Source organism: Mauremys reevesii, linkage group 2, assembly GCF_016161935.1.
Source record: "Mauremys reevesii isolate NIE-2019 linkage group 2, ASM1616193v1, whole genome shotgun sequence".
In the NCBI taxonomy this organism is placed as follows: Eukaryota; Metazoa; Chordata; order Testudines; family Geoemydidae; genus Mauremys; species Mauremys reevesii.
Genome location: NC_052624.1, coordinates 156784458 through 156800187, shown reverse-complemented (window position 1 = coordinate 156800187; position 15730 = coordinate 156784458). Strand labels below are relative to the sequence as shown.

The 15730-nt window shown below is 48.2% G+C and overlaps 1 long non-coding RNA gene across 1 annotated transcript in view; it reads left to right on the top strand.

Moving 5' to 3' along the window:
- Window positions 1–13990, top strand: part of LOC120399117 — a 30600-nt gene extending 16610 nt beyond the window's left edge. The window contains exon 3 of the long non-coding RNA XR_005594968.1: window positions 12947–13990. This is a non-coding gene — a long non-coding RNA (uncharacterized LOC120399117). The remainder of the gene's footprint in view (window positions 1–12946) is intronic.
- The last annotated feature ends 1740 nt before the right edge of the window (window positions 13991–15730 follow it).

The window sequence follows — 15730 nt, the reverse complement described above, 5'->3', positions numbered from 1 at the left end:
GACACCTCCTCTCTCTCCATTTCTCCTTCTCCCTGTCTCCAGTATCTTTTCCTTCCTCCTGTCTTAAAACACCCACACTCCTGGGCCTGGGCCAAAGTCACCTGAGAGGCTTTCATTCCTCTCTCTCCTCTTCCTCTCTCCTCTTTCTTTCTGTCTTCCTCACACTCCCTTATGTTTAGCCCTCTCCCTCCTCCCAGTAACAACTTCTCACTGCAACAGGGACAGGTTTTTGCATTAGCCCATTGAGCCTCCCATTTCTCTCCAGCGTTCTGTTCCCTTCAGTTAAGCCTACTTCCCCTTTTGGCCAGGAGAGTAGGAAGAGCTGAGCTGGCACAAGAAGCTGGAAATGTCCTTGACAGAGAGTAAACAGTGCCCAGCTGGCATCAGAGGGATCCTAAGTCAGCGTCCTGGACATGCACACCCTGGAGAGGAAAGAGCACATGTGACCTCCAGGTGCCAAACTCAAGTGCTGTTATTTAAAATGAAAAGGCAGATCTGTTGCTTGATCTTGGCATGTACCTGGAATCCCATGGGGATGGCGTGTGCATATTCCGAACACACCCAACCTCCCAGCTTCTAGCTCCAAGTCGGCATCTCCTTGCGTGTCATTAGCGTGCTGCCTAACCGCATGGTGTGCAATTACTCGGTGAGGATAAATAAACCCATCAAACACTCAGAAAAAACGATTCTCTAACTGCCTTGCAGTTAATAGGTTTGGAGCCTTGGGATATATGTCCACTGTAGTCTCTTTGTCTGTAGTAAGTTTCAGCAGTCCTGGAATGCTGAAATGTATGGTGTCCCTAGCACCCCTGGATTTAAACCCTGAGCCACTGAGATCCTCCAAGATGCAATTTCTTTGTGTCCAGTTGATTGTGGTTTATTTTATATTTTAGGAGAGGCAACTGGAAGGTTTGTATTTGAAACATAATCACAAGAGAGTATGACTTTTGTGCTGTGTGAGTGGCTATCACCCGCCGTTCACCCCAGAGGCAGCTGCATTTCATCAGCCTTGCAAGTAAACAGCTGGCAGAGTGCCTTGGGATCCATTGGGCTGAAAGATGCCATGGGTATATAAGAGGTAGTAGTACATGCAGTGACCTGTGTTATAGGTGTGGTTACCTGTTTGCCTATCCATGAATATTTTTGTGGGTGCAACGCAGGCACGTTGTGTAGCTCAGGCAGAAATGATGATGCACGTAGAGAGGTGCAATAAACAAGGTGCCAGCGAGCAAGAGGATGATATAAACACAGACCCGAAGTTGTTCTGCAATTTGGGAATACACAACCCAGATAAAAAATTAGATAGATGCAAACACTTTCCCTGGCTGTTTTTGAAAGCATCTGACAAACGCAATAGGCAGGGGATGTATGACCCACTCCTGGCCACATCACAGGTGGCTCATACAGGAGATGAACTTTGGCTAATATCTCTCTGCTGCGTTCTCCCAGCCTCCCTCGGGTGAGGAGCAGAAGCAGGGAACTGGTCAGCTGCCACTCTGGAGCTGTGAAAGGGCAAAGCAATCCTATCTCAGAGCAGATGCTAAACTGACAGCTGGCTCTTGCCCAGGGCACCTTGCCTCTCCCTGGAACGGGAGAGCTGTCACTGTGGGGAAGGGTTCAGTGACAGACCAGTCACTGGGGGGCTGTCAATCAGTGTCACTCGACCACAGTGCAAGGAATCAAGTAAAAATCCTGGAGCTTTCAGCCAGCAGTGCACTCAGGGAGTTCAGCCACTAATAGTGACCAAACGGGGTGAACAGAGAACAAGGGACACGGACGTCATATCTGCAGAACAAGGCAGCTGGGGAGACGGATGCCACAAGAGTCATTTTTTCCCCCTGAGTGGAGATTCCATTCCTAAGAGTTTGGAAGTAAGGAGGATGTTCTGATCCACTTCTCCTGCTGGGACCAGATCCTCAGATGTTGTCTGAAATGGGAACATCTTGCACCCAGGGCCACTGGCCAACTAATGCCTGGGGGAAAAGTGAACAGAAGGGTCCCTGAGGTTAATGGTGTTAAGAGGGAAAAGCCAGAAGAGGGCAGATGAAATCAGGAAAGAGAGAACGCGTAAGGAATCGCTAATTCCTGAGAGACATTGGCTATAGCTCTTGGGGCTAAGGCCATGTGGGGAGGGTGGTATGGATGCAGGGGGCTCTCCCATTCATCTGGGACTGCAAAGATCAGACTATTACGGCCTGTGCTCTGGGCCGGGGCTGCAGGACTTGCTGTGCTCCGGCCGGGGGAGCGGGGCCCTCTTAGGCGCCGGGCCCAATTCGGGGGAATCAGCCTAAAGCCGGCCCTGATTATGGGACTACCGGAGGCATGGCATCTGGTTTACTACAATGTGTTCAGCCTCTGGTGGAAGGGCCTTTGTCCTTAGCTTGTGCTGCTCTCTGCTGGCCACATCCTTGCTAAACAGGCACACTGGAAAAAAGCCAGGGCACTTTGCATGGCAGAAGCATGTGTGCAGCCTGGTATCGACCTCTCCCAGAGAAGGGGACGTATAACAACAGAATGCCTTCCCTTTTGGGGACACATGTGGAGAATTGTTCTGGAGAGTGAGAAAGTCAAGGGGGTCTAGCGGATTGGGGTACTGGGCTAGGAAGAGGCAGGAGATTTGGGTTCTGTTCCTACTTCTGCTATGTGACCTCAGGCAAATCACTTCCCCTCTCTGTGTCGTTGCTCCACCTCTCTATCTTGTCTACTCAGAGAGTAAACTCTTGGGCCAGGGACTGTCTCTCACTATGTGGCCATACAGCATCTAACACAATGGGGCCCTGATCTCAGCAGGGGCTTCTAGTTGCTTCTGGAATAGAAAATAATTGTGCATGAAGGAACATGCATCATAACTACATGAGGTTTAAATTGTCCTTGACTTGTGGTGTAACGTAGTCATCACTAGAGCTGGGGGCAATTGTTTGACTCAAACTTTTTTTGGGGGGGGGGGGAGAAAAATGCAGATTTGGGTTGATTGAAACATTTTGCGAATGTGTTTCATTTTTTTCAAATTGTTTTGGTCAAACACCCCTCCCCCTCAAAGCCCAAATTCTTAAAAACCCTAAATATTTTGTTTTGACATTTTTGAAATGAAATGTTTCAATGTTTTTATTTGAAATGACTTTTTGTTTAATTTTTTTTTCAACTTTTCAGTTTGCTGAAAATTTTGGATAATTTTCCTCCTGGGTCAGCTTGAAGCAATTTTTCCCCCCAACTTTGTTTTGGAACTACCAGCAAACCAACAAAACCAGTTATTCTCACAGCACTGGTCATGACTGCAACCTAGTGACAGAACTCCAGAAAACAGGGAGAGAAAAGAGGGTGTCAGGTGAGAGAGGGAGTTACTCCAGCAGAGTATGGCTTAAAGCTACATTCAATCCTCTGAGATAGCCTAGTCCAGTGGTTCTCAACAAGGGGTTCTGGGCCCCATGGGTGGCTGCACGCAGGTTTCAAGGGGTCTGCCAAGTATGGCCAGTGTTAGTCATAGGGCCCAGGGAATAAAGTTAGAGGCCTGCCGCGCAGGACTGCAGCCTGGAACCTCAAGCTTAGGGTGACCAGACGTCCCGATTTTATCGGGACTGTCCCGATATTTGCTTGTTTGTCCCGCGTCCCGACCAATGTTAGGTCGGGACACTGGACAAACAAGCAAAGGCTCCGGAGCCCAGAAGGGCTCGCGCCCTCCCCCACCCTGACTCTGCCCCCTCCTTCCCCCATTGGCTCCCTCCCCAAATCCCCGCCTCTTGCCAAGCATGCCATGCCCAGGAGACGCAGGGGAGCGCGGGGCTAGGGTGAGTGTGAGTCTGGCCTGGCCCCGAGCAGGCAGGACTCGGTACCTGAAGGGAGAGTAGGGGGGCGGCCCGCGGGGCCAGGCGGCGGCTGTTCTCCCCACCTGGGCAGCAGGACTCAGGAGCAGCCGCTGCTGCAGCTCCCACTGCCGCGGGGGGAGGAAGCGGCCAAGCATGTGGCGCTCAGCGGCTGCGGCTTTGGCGCCCGGGCCAGAACCCCCCGAGCCCGGGCCTGCTGCAGGGACCCAGCAGCGCGCATGCTGCGCCCAGCCCCTGGCCAGTCGTGTCTGGGCTGGCTGCCCGGCTGGTGCAATCCCGCAGCGGAGGCATCGGCAGCCCAGCCCCATTCGTTCTCCTGCGGGACCCAAGCGGGATGGGGGGGCTGGGGCCTGCTGCCCACACTCCGGGGCCGCCCGCGGGATTGCACCAGCTGGGCAGCCAGCCCAGACGCGCCTGGCCAGGGGCTGGGTGCGTGCTGGGTCCCCGCAGCAGGCCCGGGCTCGGGGGGTTAATGGGTGCTAGAGCCGTAGCCGCCAAGCTTGGCCAGCGGCCGCTTCCTCCCCCCGCGGCAGTGGGAGCTGCAGCAGCGGCTGCTCCCAAGTCCCGCTGCCCAGGTGGGGAGAACAACCGCCACCTGGCCCTGCAGGCCGCCTCCTACTCTCCCTCCAGGTACCGTGCCCGAGTCCTGCCTGCTCGGGGCCAGGCCAGACTCACACTCACCCCAGCCCCGCGCTCCCCTGAGTCTCCCAGGCCTCCCTCCAGCGCTTGCAGAGGGAGGAGGAATCGGGGGTGGGGGATTTTTTTTTTGCTCTGCCGCCATTTTTTCCCCCTCTGTCCCTGTTTCCCCCCCCCCCCCCGTCCCGATATTTGACCTAGGTGATCTGGTTACCCGACTCAAGCTTCAACACCAGAGAGTGAAATCGAAGCCTGAGCAACTTAGCATTGTAGGACCCCGGGGCAGTTACCCTGCTTGTTACCCCTTAATGCTGGCCCATGGCTTTAGATGGAGAAAAACAATTGTTGTGGCCCAACCGGGCTATGGGGTTTTTATAGCATGTTGGGGGTGGGGGAGAGCTCAAAAAGAAAAAGGTTGAGAACCTCTGGCCTAGTTGAACTACTAGGATAGAAGCTGATTTAAAGTAGCTAGTCACTAAGCTGCAAGGCTGTTTTATTCGGTAGAGCCAGCTCCAGCACAAAGAGTATCTTAGTTTGAGTTCCTGGTCAGTTTCATTTTTGAATCTGCTCACCGAGTGGACACATCATTAAATCATGTTGTGATGGGTCTAAATCCTGACGTCTTTACTCAGGCAGGACTTCAGGATCTGGCCAGTGATTTCTTGCTACTTTCACTTTGATTCTGAAAGTTTTTCCTTCTCCTAGTAAAATATGCGGACTGATGGCTTGACCTTGCCAGCCCTTACTCACCGCAGTGGTCCTTGCTCCTGTGAGGAAATGAGACAACTCATACAAAAACAGTCTTGCAGGGTCAGGCCCTAAGATTCAAACAGCTCATACCTGTACCACTCTCCATGGCCACAAGAGGCTGCTATGACTATTTAACAGCTTAGCCAGTATCATCAGATCTGGCATTCCTTTTTTATCTCCAGTGTTTAAAAAATGAATTGTCCTCCCTAAACCTCCAGACAAACACACACAAAAGGCTTGATTCTCCACTGCCCTGCATCTTGTGTAGGCATTTACCTCTGGGCCAAGCGAGTGCAAACCCTGTCCCATATCAGAATCTAGTGATAGAGTTTTGCATTCCCTTTGCACAGGTAAATATGAGGACACAATGCACCAGGCAGTGGGGAATCAGAGGTCAAGGTGTTGTGTCACTAATTGCCCAGCAGGGGTGGCTGGGAACATCTGTGGAAATAAAGCCTGTTTTTATGAGGACAGCAGCTGCAGACTAGTTGAAAAGTGGCAAGGTTTAGTGACCATCAAAAGACCCAAGATCTCATTCATCTTGGTAGAATCTGAACATTCCGCATATGTAGTTGCAGAAGCCAGTGAGCTCAGACCATCAACATCTTCATAAAAGGCAGCCCCACAGATAAACCTGACCTCATGTATCAACCATACCCAGATACATCCAAAGAGCATTAAGGGAACAGTCTACCGTCTTCTGGCAAGTGGCTGTGATGGATAGAAAAGCCATCCTGAGCTGACACCAAGATCCTGTAAACTCATACATGCTGGCAGACCCCTGCACCCATTCAGGGGTCCATCTGCATGGAGCTTGCAGGACAGTGGCCCATTAGCTGCACACCAAAGTGGGACTGAGAACAAGCGGAAAGAGCCTGGTATCAGCTGATGTAACTGACAAGATAAGCTGAGAATGGGTGTAATGAGTCTGATATTAGATAACCTACTGGGAACCAGGGTCGTTGAGTGCCTACTGGAGGAACAATACCTGATATCCTCACGCCAACTCCCCTGCTCTAAACACTGGACCATACATCCTTCCAGTGTTGGGTCTAGAACCCAGGAGTCCCTACAACTTGCTTTAACCACTTGACCACACTCCTTCTTAGTGCTGGGTTTAGAACCCAGGAGCCCTGACTCCCGGTCTCCATGTTCTTCCCAACAGACAAAACTGCCTCCCTGGTGTGACGTTTAATATATCAGCACAACTCAGTCTCACAAGAGAACCAAATCCCCCCAAACAGAATAGTGTTTGCATGCAGCAGTGGAGGAAAAATAAAAAAGACTCAAGGTTTCTCTTCAAATTCTAGCTTGAGGTAGGTAATTTAATTACTTTAATAAGAACAATTTAGGAAGTTAATTGATTTGTAACTAGGCTTAAATTTCTTGAATATCAAGTGTCACTTTCTTTTTTAATACTGCTGCATATTAAAGTAATTAGGTCGTTAGCAGAAATCTTCCTGCTCCCCTTAGCACATTTGACTAAGATTAAGAGGAAAGTCCCTGACTTTGGGGGCAGATTTTGAAGTTCTTCTGTTTTTGATGTGGCTGACTGAGTTTGTAGGGCTAAACTTCCTCATTAAAACCACCAGGGTATTCTAGTCTATTCTATTCCTCCAAAACCCTATTGCATTCAGAGAAGGGTTGATCCTGAGCTAGGTCCCTCTGGATGTGGGTCCAGTTCCCCAATCCCCCACATTCTTCTTGTGTGATCTTGGTCAAGTCACTTTACCTTCTGTTTCTCTTCCCAGTGTTTGCCTATCTTGTCTACTTAGATTGCAAGGTCTTTGGGGCAGGGACTGTCTCTTGTTATGTGTTTATACAGGGTCCGGCATGATTGGGGCCCCTGATTTTGGTTGAGTCCTCTTGGTGATGCTGTAATTCTACTCATAATGTAATTCCTATTGAACTCGATAGGACTTTTCCATTTACATGGTGCTTGGGAAGGGCAAGGGACCTGCTGTGTTGAGCAGAGAGCGGGGTTCTTTGAACTCAGCACTGGGATCACAGAGTGAGAGTTGAGTACAAGCTCCAAGAGCTTCTGCCTGTTGCGGTATATGGGGGGGCAATACCGGCAGATCCCCCCCCGCCCAGCTCCTCCAAGCTCCTCCCAGCAGTCACAGCTGAAAGCCCCCTCTAATTTTCTTGCATCTCATCATGTATTGATAGCTGTGCGATGCCAGGTAACTATGGCAACTCATTGATTAGCATCCAGCCCCTGTGAAACGAGGAACATGCAGCCATAAGAATTACAAATGATGCCGTATTGTCTGCTGCCAATAGGCTGATTACTGACATTTTCTGCCAGGTAGACTGGCCTTTACAGGCAGCCCAGCGGTGTGTAATTACCGCACAGTGATTGATGCATTGCTATAGTTACTATCTGCTGTGTTCCCTGACTAATAGCTTTTAAGTTCCCTTTTCAGATGGAAATGCATTGTCTGTAAATGCAGAAGGCAGAGGTCTAAAAAACCTGTAGATTCATCCTGGAAGATGCCAGCCTGGGCATGGAAAAGGGTGGGAGCCACTTAGAACAAACCACTGCTCAGATGGGGGGAGAAGGAAAACAATTCTGGTTTGTATGAATTGCTGTGGAACTGCTCTCAGGGTTAAAGTGCAGACAGTGGCACAGCCAGGTTTTTCCAGTCCTTGCCACCCATTAACATCACATGATGACTGCTTTGGAGATATTGGTCACTGCCATGCTCTCTGGAGTGGGGAGACATGGAGGAATGGAGATGTTCTGTTCAAGTGTGATCATTTTCTGAGTGCCTGGGGAGAGAGGAAATGTTGTTGTTCTTGCCAGCAAGTTAAAGAAGTATGGATAGATAGAGAGCTGGCTAAATCATCAGGCTCAATGGGTAGTGATCAATGGCTCCATGTCTAGTTGGCAGCCGGTATCAAGCGGAGTGCCCCGAGGGTTGGTCCTGGGGCTTGTTTTGTTCAATATCTTCATTAATGATCTGGAGGAGCCGTGGATTGCACCCTCAGCAAGTTTGCAGATGACACTAAACTGGGAGGAGAGGTAGATACGCTGGAAGGTAGGGATAGGATATAGAGGGACCTAGACAAATTAGAGGATTGGGCCAAAAGAAATCTGATGAGGTTCAACAAGGACAAGTGCAGAGTCCTGCACTTAGGACGGAAGAATCCCATGCACTGCTACAGACTAGGGACCGAGTGGCTGGCAGCAGTTCTGCAGAAAAGGACCTAGGGGTTACAGTGGATGAGAAGCTGGATATGAGTCAACAGTGTGCCCTTGTTGCCAAGAAGGCTAACGGCATTTTGGGCTGTATAAGTAGGGACATTGCCAGCAGATCGAGGGATGTGATCATTCCCCTGTATTCTCCATTGGTGAGGTCTCATCTGGAGTACTGTGTCCAGTTTTGGGCCCCACACTAGAAGAAGGATGTGGAAAAATTGGAAAGAGTCCAGCGGAGGGCAACAAAAATGATTAGGGGGCTGGAGCACATGACTTATGAGGAGAGGCTGAGGGAACTGGGATTGTTTAGTCTGCAGAAGAGAAGAGTGAGGGGGGATTTGATAGCTGCTTTTAACTACCTGAAAGGGGGTTCCAAAGAGGATGGATCTAGACTGTTCTCAGTAGTAGCAGATGACAGAACAAGGAGTAATGGTCTCAAGTTGCAGTGGGGGAGGTTTAGGTTGGATATTAGGAAAAACGTTTTCACTAGGAGGGTGGTGAAGCACTGGAATGGGTTACCTAGGAAGGTGATGGAATCTCCTTCCTTAGAGGTTTTTTAAGGTCAGGCTTCACAAAATCCTGGCTGGGATGATTTAGTTGGGGATTGGTCCTGGACTAGATGACCTCCTGAGGTCCCTTCCAACCCTGATATTCTATGAGTCTATGATACGTCTGCACTTAGAGACACCAACGGAGATTGGGGCCCTGCTGGGCGGGGTGCTGCACAGACATATAAAGGACAGTATCTGCCCCAAAGAGCTTGCAATCTAAATAGACAGACAAGGGAGTATTATTATCCCCCCATTTTAGAGATGGGGAACTGAGGCATGAGAAATTAAATAACTTTGCCAAGGTCACATTATGAGGCTATGGCAGAGCTTGGAGCTAAACGTGGTCCTGAGTGGAGTCCAGTGCTTTAACCCTGAGAGCATCCTTCTTCTCCATTTTAAACAAGATGCCTGTCATTTCTCAAAACAGTGCAATAGCAATGCACAGACCTCACACAGGAACTGCTGGGCATACTGGAACAGGACAATTGGTCATCCAATCCAGTAGCCTAGTTGCTTTAGAGAATGACACAAAACACCCATAATGCTTTAAGCTGTCCAATATTTCCCAAGGGGGGAAAGTTCCTTTCTGACCCCAGCATAGAGCAGTTCATCCCCTGGAGCATGAGGATCAATACTCCTTGAACTTTTATCCTAGATAGCATCACAGCGAATGAAAGCTGTTACTCTTAAAAATGTCTCAGCTAGAGGTAGAGCTCAAGATACAAATTCAGATATAGATCAGGATTCTGAATCCCCTGAAGTTCAAGGTTTTTCTGAGACAGGGTTTTGAAACAGTTAAATTGGCAGTGCCTACGGATGGTGATGGGAAGAAGGCGGCTTATAGTTTAGAGGGGAGGGATGTCATTTGTGACTAAGGGGCTTGCTGGAGAGATGGGTTTGATTCCTAGCTTTACCCCAGACTTTCTGTGTGGACTTGGGCAAGTTACTTAATCTCTCAGTTACACATCTCTGAAATGAGGATAGTTATTCATGCCTGTTTTACCTATTTAGAGTGGAAGAGAGAGCAAAGAAAGCAGCAGTTAAACCAAAAAGTAAATTGTACAGTCCTTGACAACCTTAATTCTCCCCCCCCCTGCTCTTGTACACTATAGTGATCTGAATAGGTAGGTAGGCAGATAGATTGTGAAAGTTAGAGGGACATCAATACTGTTGGCTTGTGTCTAAATAGACAATGAACGTGAAGCCATCCCAGCTGCAAGCTCTGCTGGCTTAACTGACTCCTGATTAGTCAGTGACTAACGCTCAGACCTCAATGGTTCAAATGTGTCCTGGAAAAGGACGGTGTACATCCTGGCTCAGATCTGGAAGGATCACAGATGGGCTTTGCCTCCACTGTGGAGAACGCCAAATACTTCTCCAGACCTTCCCCTCCCCTTCCATCCCTCATGCATTACTCCTGATATTTATAAATTTACCTAACCTACACAGAGTTAAAAGTGGTTTGTTTCTTTTCAGGCTGTTGAGTGCAGCCAGGGTAATTTAGTAGAAAAATGTCATGCTAATGCAATTCAAAGTTCAAATGATCTTTCATTTCGAGAGAAAGAAGAATGTGTGTGCCGTCAGAATGTTAAAACCCACTACTTGCCCTGCAATTCAAATAGAAATATGAGCTTCAGGGGATACATAAGTCACATGAAGTACTGTGAGTGAAATGCACAAAATGAATAAAAATGATCCAGAAGCTGTTATTAGCATTGCTGGGGGGCTGATCCAGCATAGAACAAGTGTAGAGGCAATCAGGAGCGGTGTCGGAAAGGGGAAGTTTGCATGAAATTACATTAACACAGAAATAATGAGAAAAAGTTATCAGTAAGACCTTTTCATATTAATATCTAAATGTTGTAAGCCAGGAGCTCCTAGCCCTCTCAGTTCTGATATGCTATAAACACGTGGGTATGGTGCATAGTTAAATAGCACAACACAATGTTGTGGACATGGGGTAGTCTAGTCACTATGCTGCACACACCCAACTTCATGGCAATAGCAGGGATAGAATTCAGCTAAAAGCACAGGCCACCCCTGCTAGAACTAAAGGAGAATCTCCCAGTAGCACTATAGGGACTATGACATAGCTAAGCAGTACTGATTTCATCCAAGGGAAGGCAGTGGTAGATAAACATACAGGCCAGTTCATTACAATGACAGTATTTCTGTGGTTCTCAAACCCTGGCCTTGAACCTCAAATTCATTCCTGATCTGGATCTGAATCTGAACATCACCTGCTCTGTCTTTCTCTATCTAAAAGCAAAGTCCTTCTGACTACCTGTAGTAATGAAAAATCCCATGGCACATCTTTGCAAGAGTGGAGGATATTGTTAACTTGTGTGTCCTGGTCACATTCCATTCCCTTGCTATTTTCACTGGATACAGAGTCCTCTAATTCATAGGATGATAAAATTTGTCACACCATATCAAATGAGCTGCTAGATGGAGTCTGGAAACCCCATCTCGGGTAGCAGTTTAATGCCAGATGGTCCAGAACAAAGTGAAAATCCCTCTCAATGCCCAGAGTGCATCACTGTATAGGATAGGGTGGCCAGACAGCAAGAAAAATCGGGGAGGGGGGGCAGTAATAGGACCCTATATAAGAAAAAGCCCCATATATAGGGACTGTCCCTGTAAAATAGGGACATCTGGTCACCCTAGTATAGGACCAGATCCTCAGCGGCTGTAACTCAGCACAGCTCCAGTGACTTGAATCTGCTATGTCAATTTACACCAGCTGAAGATCTGGTTAGTGGCTGGCCATTTCTTTCCTATTCCCCACCCACTCTCCCACAGGCAATCGGTTTACTCCCTAATGCATTTGGGTTTGTTAGTCCTGTAACACCACTTAGGCTGTTTAACTCCAAATATTTAATGGTCATATCATCATCCGGTCCTTTAAAAAGTCCCCCTACATTATTTATTTATCTCAGCAGTCTCCCTGCAGCAGTGAATTCCAGAGTTGACTGAAAGCTGAGTGTATTCCTTCATAGTTTACCAGGAATTACTCAAAACCAAAACCATTTATATGGATCTGACATGCTTTACTCCAATGAAACCCAGATCCCAACCATCTGTGGTCTAAATTTTGCAACACAGAAACCCTTAACCATGAGCTTCTTCCAGCACTTTTTGCCTGTCATTGATATTTATTGGATGAAACCAGTCGCAAAACTCCCACTGACATCAACAGGGCCAGGATTTCACCCCTGCCTTTTGATTTTGTCGAGTAGCTCCAAGTTCTCTCAATGAAAGGCAGTAAATGTTAGTGTCTGATGAACGCATGGTTTTGTGGTTTTGGTGTTGCAAAAACCCTAGACTAGGGTTACACTTGATCAAAGTATGTAGGATCCAATGGAACAGATCTGTATTGGACTAATTACTTGTTCATGGGATAGTCAAGAGGCAAGGACATTGGACTAAGAGTCGGAAGATGAGAGTGATAATCCCATTACAGCCACTAACCTGGTGTGTGACCTTTGGCAAGTCACATCACCTCTCTGATTTTCTTTTCCCTCCTACCCTTGTCTGTTTAGACTGCAAGTTCTGTGGTGCAGGAACTGTCTTTCACTGTGTATCTATATAGTGCCATGTATACACAATGGAGCCCTGATCTCTTGTAGGCATTATTCTAATTCCAGCTATACTTTGAGAAACACTCTTAGTGGCTGCAAATGGTGTATAACCCTTGCGCTGCCCCCTGCACAGGGGTGGCATTCATCCAACATTTGTAAAGCACATTGAGATCTCAGGGCGGGAGTTGTCATAGAAGCGCAGAAGCATTATCCTTCTAAGAAACATACAAGCATGTTTGGAAACAAACATCGATACCTGCCAGAATTCATTAAGTGTAACTGAAGGCCAGAACTATTCGTTGCGGCATCCGGTGGGGAACGAGCAGCAGGGGTAGTCAGACTCTGAAAGAAGAGAAATATTCCTGTCTCAGTGCAAGCATCATTAGCAATCTTTTTTTTTTTTAGTGGAAGAGAAATATCAAAACCATGTGATACAGAAGCACGACTGTTTCTAAGAGCCTCTTTAATACTGAAGATCCCAACAGAGCTTCTACTTTTGACTTTGGGTTTGCTAAAGGAAACCCTGGAGACAAGGAGTTCTGACTCCCTTCCCTTCAGAGGACAGCGGCCAAGTTCTCTGTTGGTAAAAATATTTCACAGTTTTCATTTTTTTTATCTTCTCTTCAGTGCTTTGTCCTTTGTTCCTTCCTTGCCCTCCCTCCCTCTTTCTCTCCGTAGCAAGCCCCAGGGCAGTTTTCATTGCACTCCATGGTTTTATCAGCACACACAGAGACTTGACAAGCAGAATAAGGACTTCCATGTCCAACAATTACATCTTGTGTTTAAGTGTCAAACGTGGAAATGCCTTGGTTGGGTTGCTAAGGAAGGAGGGAAGCTGAGTCTTCTAATGGTTCTCTGCTAGTTTGTATCCAGCTAAGGATCTGACTCAGGGTCTCTAGCTTTGGGTTGCAAGTTGCCGGTGTGGCTGTCTCACCATCATATTATCCCCACACCACATCAATGCTAATAGACCTTTTAGGATTATATGGGATTTCGTGTAAACAGACAGTTGATCAGATTCCCATCTAGGGGATATCAGCAGAGCTGCACTGAAGCAAATGATGATGACGTCGGGGATCAATGGAGCTATGCTGATTTACAGCGGCTGAGGATCCAACCCAGTGTTTCAAATAGAAATGTTCAAAGTTGATGTTTGTTAAAATAGCACACATGAAACCAGAACACAAGGAAATCCCATGGGGTGAGAACACTTAAAACTGTGCTCAGAATGCATCTTGCTGGCAGAATCCCTAAGTAGAATTATAGTGATGGCTAATTATCTGTCTATCTGATCATTCTTCTGCAACTGTATACAATTTTAAGGAATATGAAACAGTTACATGTACATGTCCAGAGACAAAATATTACACAGGTAATTAGGCTGTAAAGTTGTGCAAGCATTAAAGGAATTCTTTCTGATCATACTCTGGTAATCCAGAGACCAAAATTTGATTCCCCATAATCCTGGAATGTCTGAATTGCTGCATCCACAATTTACTCTGTTGTGTTGTATACAAAGGTGTCACAATATTTTAATATGAAAATTGTGTGTGTGCGTGTTGAGGGGGGGTTTCCATTCCAATCCTGCATAAAGCATAGCTGTGCCCTGGGCCTGAGCCCTCAGGAAGAGGAATTCTTTGTAAGAACCTGATTGCTAGAAGGAAAGCATAAAGAGGAGAAATAGATGAAAGATTAAAGAAGACAATTTTGGAAGCAAGGCAGGAGTGTGACATCAGATGAAACACAGCCACTTGCAGAAGGTTGTCTTAAATTACTGTATGTTACAATCCCATTGGCTAAAAGACTGTAGATGTTGGATTGGAATGGCTGTTGGACATAGCGCAATACAATTCAATAGGTAAGGACAGGAAGTAAAAAAGAATGCTGTGTCCAGCTGATGCTGCAGGGGAAATTTAGGCTGGCAGAGTGTAAGTGTCCCATCTGAAAAACAACAACCTGAATCAGTCCCAGCACATGGTGGTCTTGTCCCATGCCACAATTCAGGTCTGGTTTAGAAAAATAAACAGTGTCTCATTCACAAGTTGAGGACGTCCCATGTGCTCTGAGGAGAGAGAGAGAGAAGAAATGAACATGGGGAGAAGGAGAGGAGAGGGAAAAGGATACTGCATCAGACCCAAGTGGCCATAAATATTTTCACTCGGGTGTTTCTTCTGTGGGCTGGTCTACACTAAGGGGAAAAATCGATATAAGATACGCAACTTCAGCTACGTGAATAACGTAGCTGAAGTCGAAGAATCTTATATCGATAACTTACCCGTCCTCACGGCGCGGGATCGATGTCCGGGGCTCTCCATGTCGACGCCGCCACCACCGTTCGGGGGGTGGAGTTACGGAATCGATAGAAGTGCATTCGGGGATCGATATATCGCGTCTAGATGAGACGCGATATATCGATCCCTGAAAAATCGATCGCTACCCGCCGATACGGTGGGTAGTGTAGACGTAGTTTACGTTGTTCACAAATGCACTGATCTGCTAGCCATGGGTGGCAAGTTTGTAGAAATTTTGGTGGTGCCCAGAACCTGCCCCCCCCAACTCTGCCCCCCCCCAAACTCTGCCCCCACCTGCCTAAGGCTCTGGGTGGGGTTTCGGGGGGAGGTATGGGGTGCAGGTCCTGGGCTGGGGATTAGGGTGCAGGAGGGGTGCAGGCTTTGGGACGGAGTTTGGGTGCAGGCTCTGGGCTGCGGGTGGAGGCGTAGGAAGGGGGAGGTGGTGCACGCTCTGGGAGGGAGTTTGGGAATAGGAGGGAGTGCAGGGTGAGGGCTGTGGGGCTGAGGATGAGGGGTTCATGCTGTGGGGGGGCTCAGGGCTCAGGGCTGGGGCAGAGGATCAGGGTGCAGGGGGATGAGGGTTGTGGCTGGGGATGAGGGGTTCAGGATGCAGGAGGGGCTCAGGGCTGGGGCAGAGGTTTGGGGTGTGGGGTGAGGGCTGTGGGGCTCATGATGTGGGGGGACTCAGGGCTGGGGCTGAGGATTAGGGTGTAGGGGGGATGAGGGCTCTGGCTGGGGCTGAGGATTAGGGTGCGGGGGGATGAGGGCTCTGGCTGGGGCTGAGGATTAGGGTGCGGGGGGATGAGGGCTCTAGCTGGGGCTGAGGGTTTGGGGCGTTGGGGAGGCTCAGGGCAAGGGCGGAAGGGCAGGGTAAGGGCAGCCCGCCTTGCCATTAGTG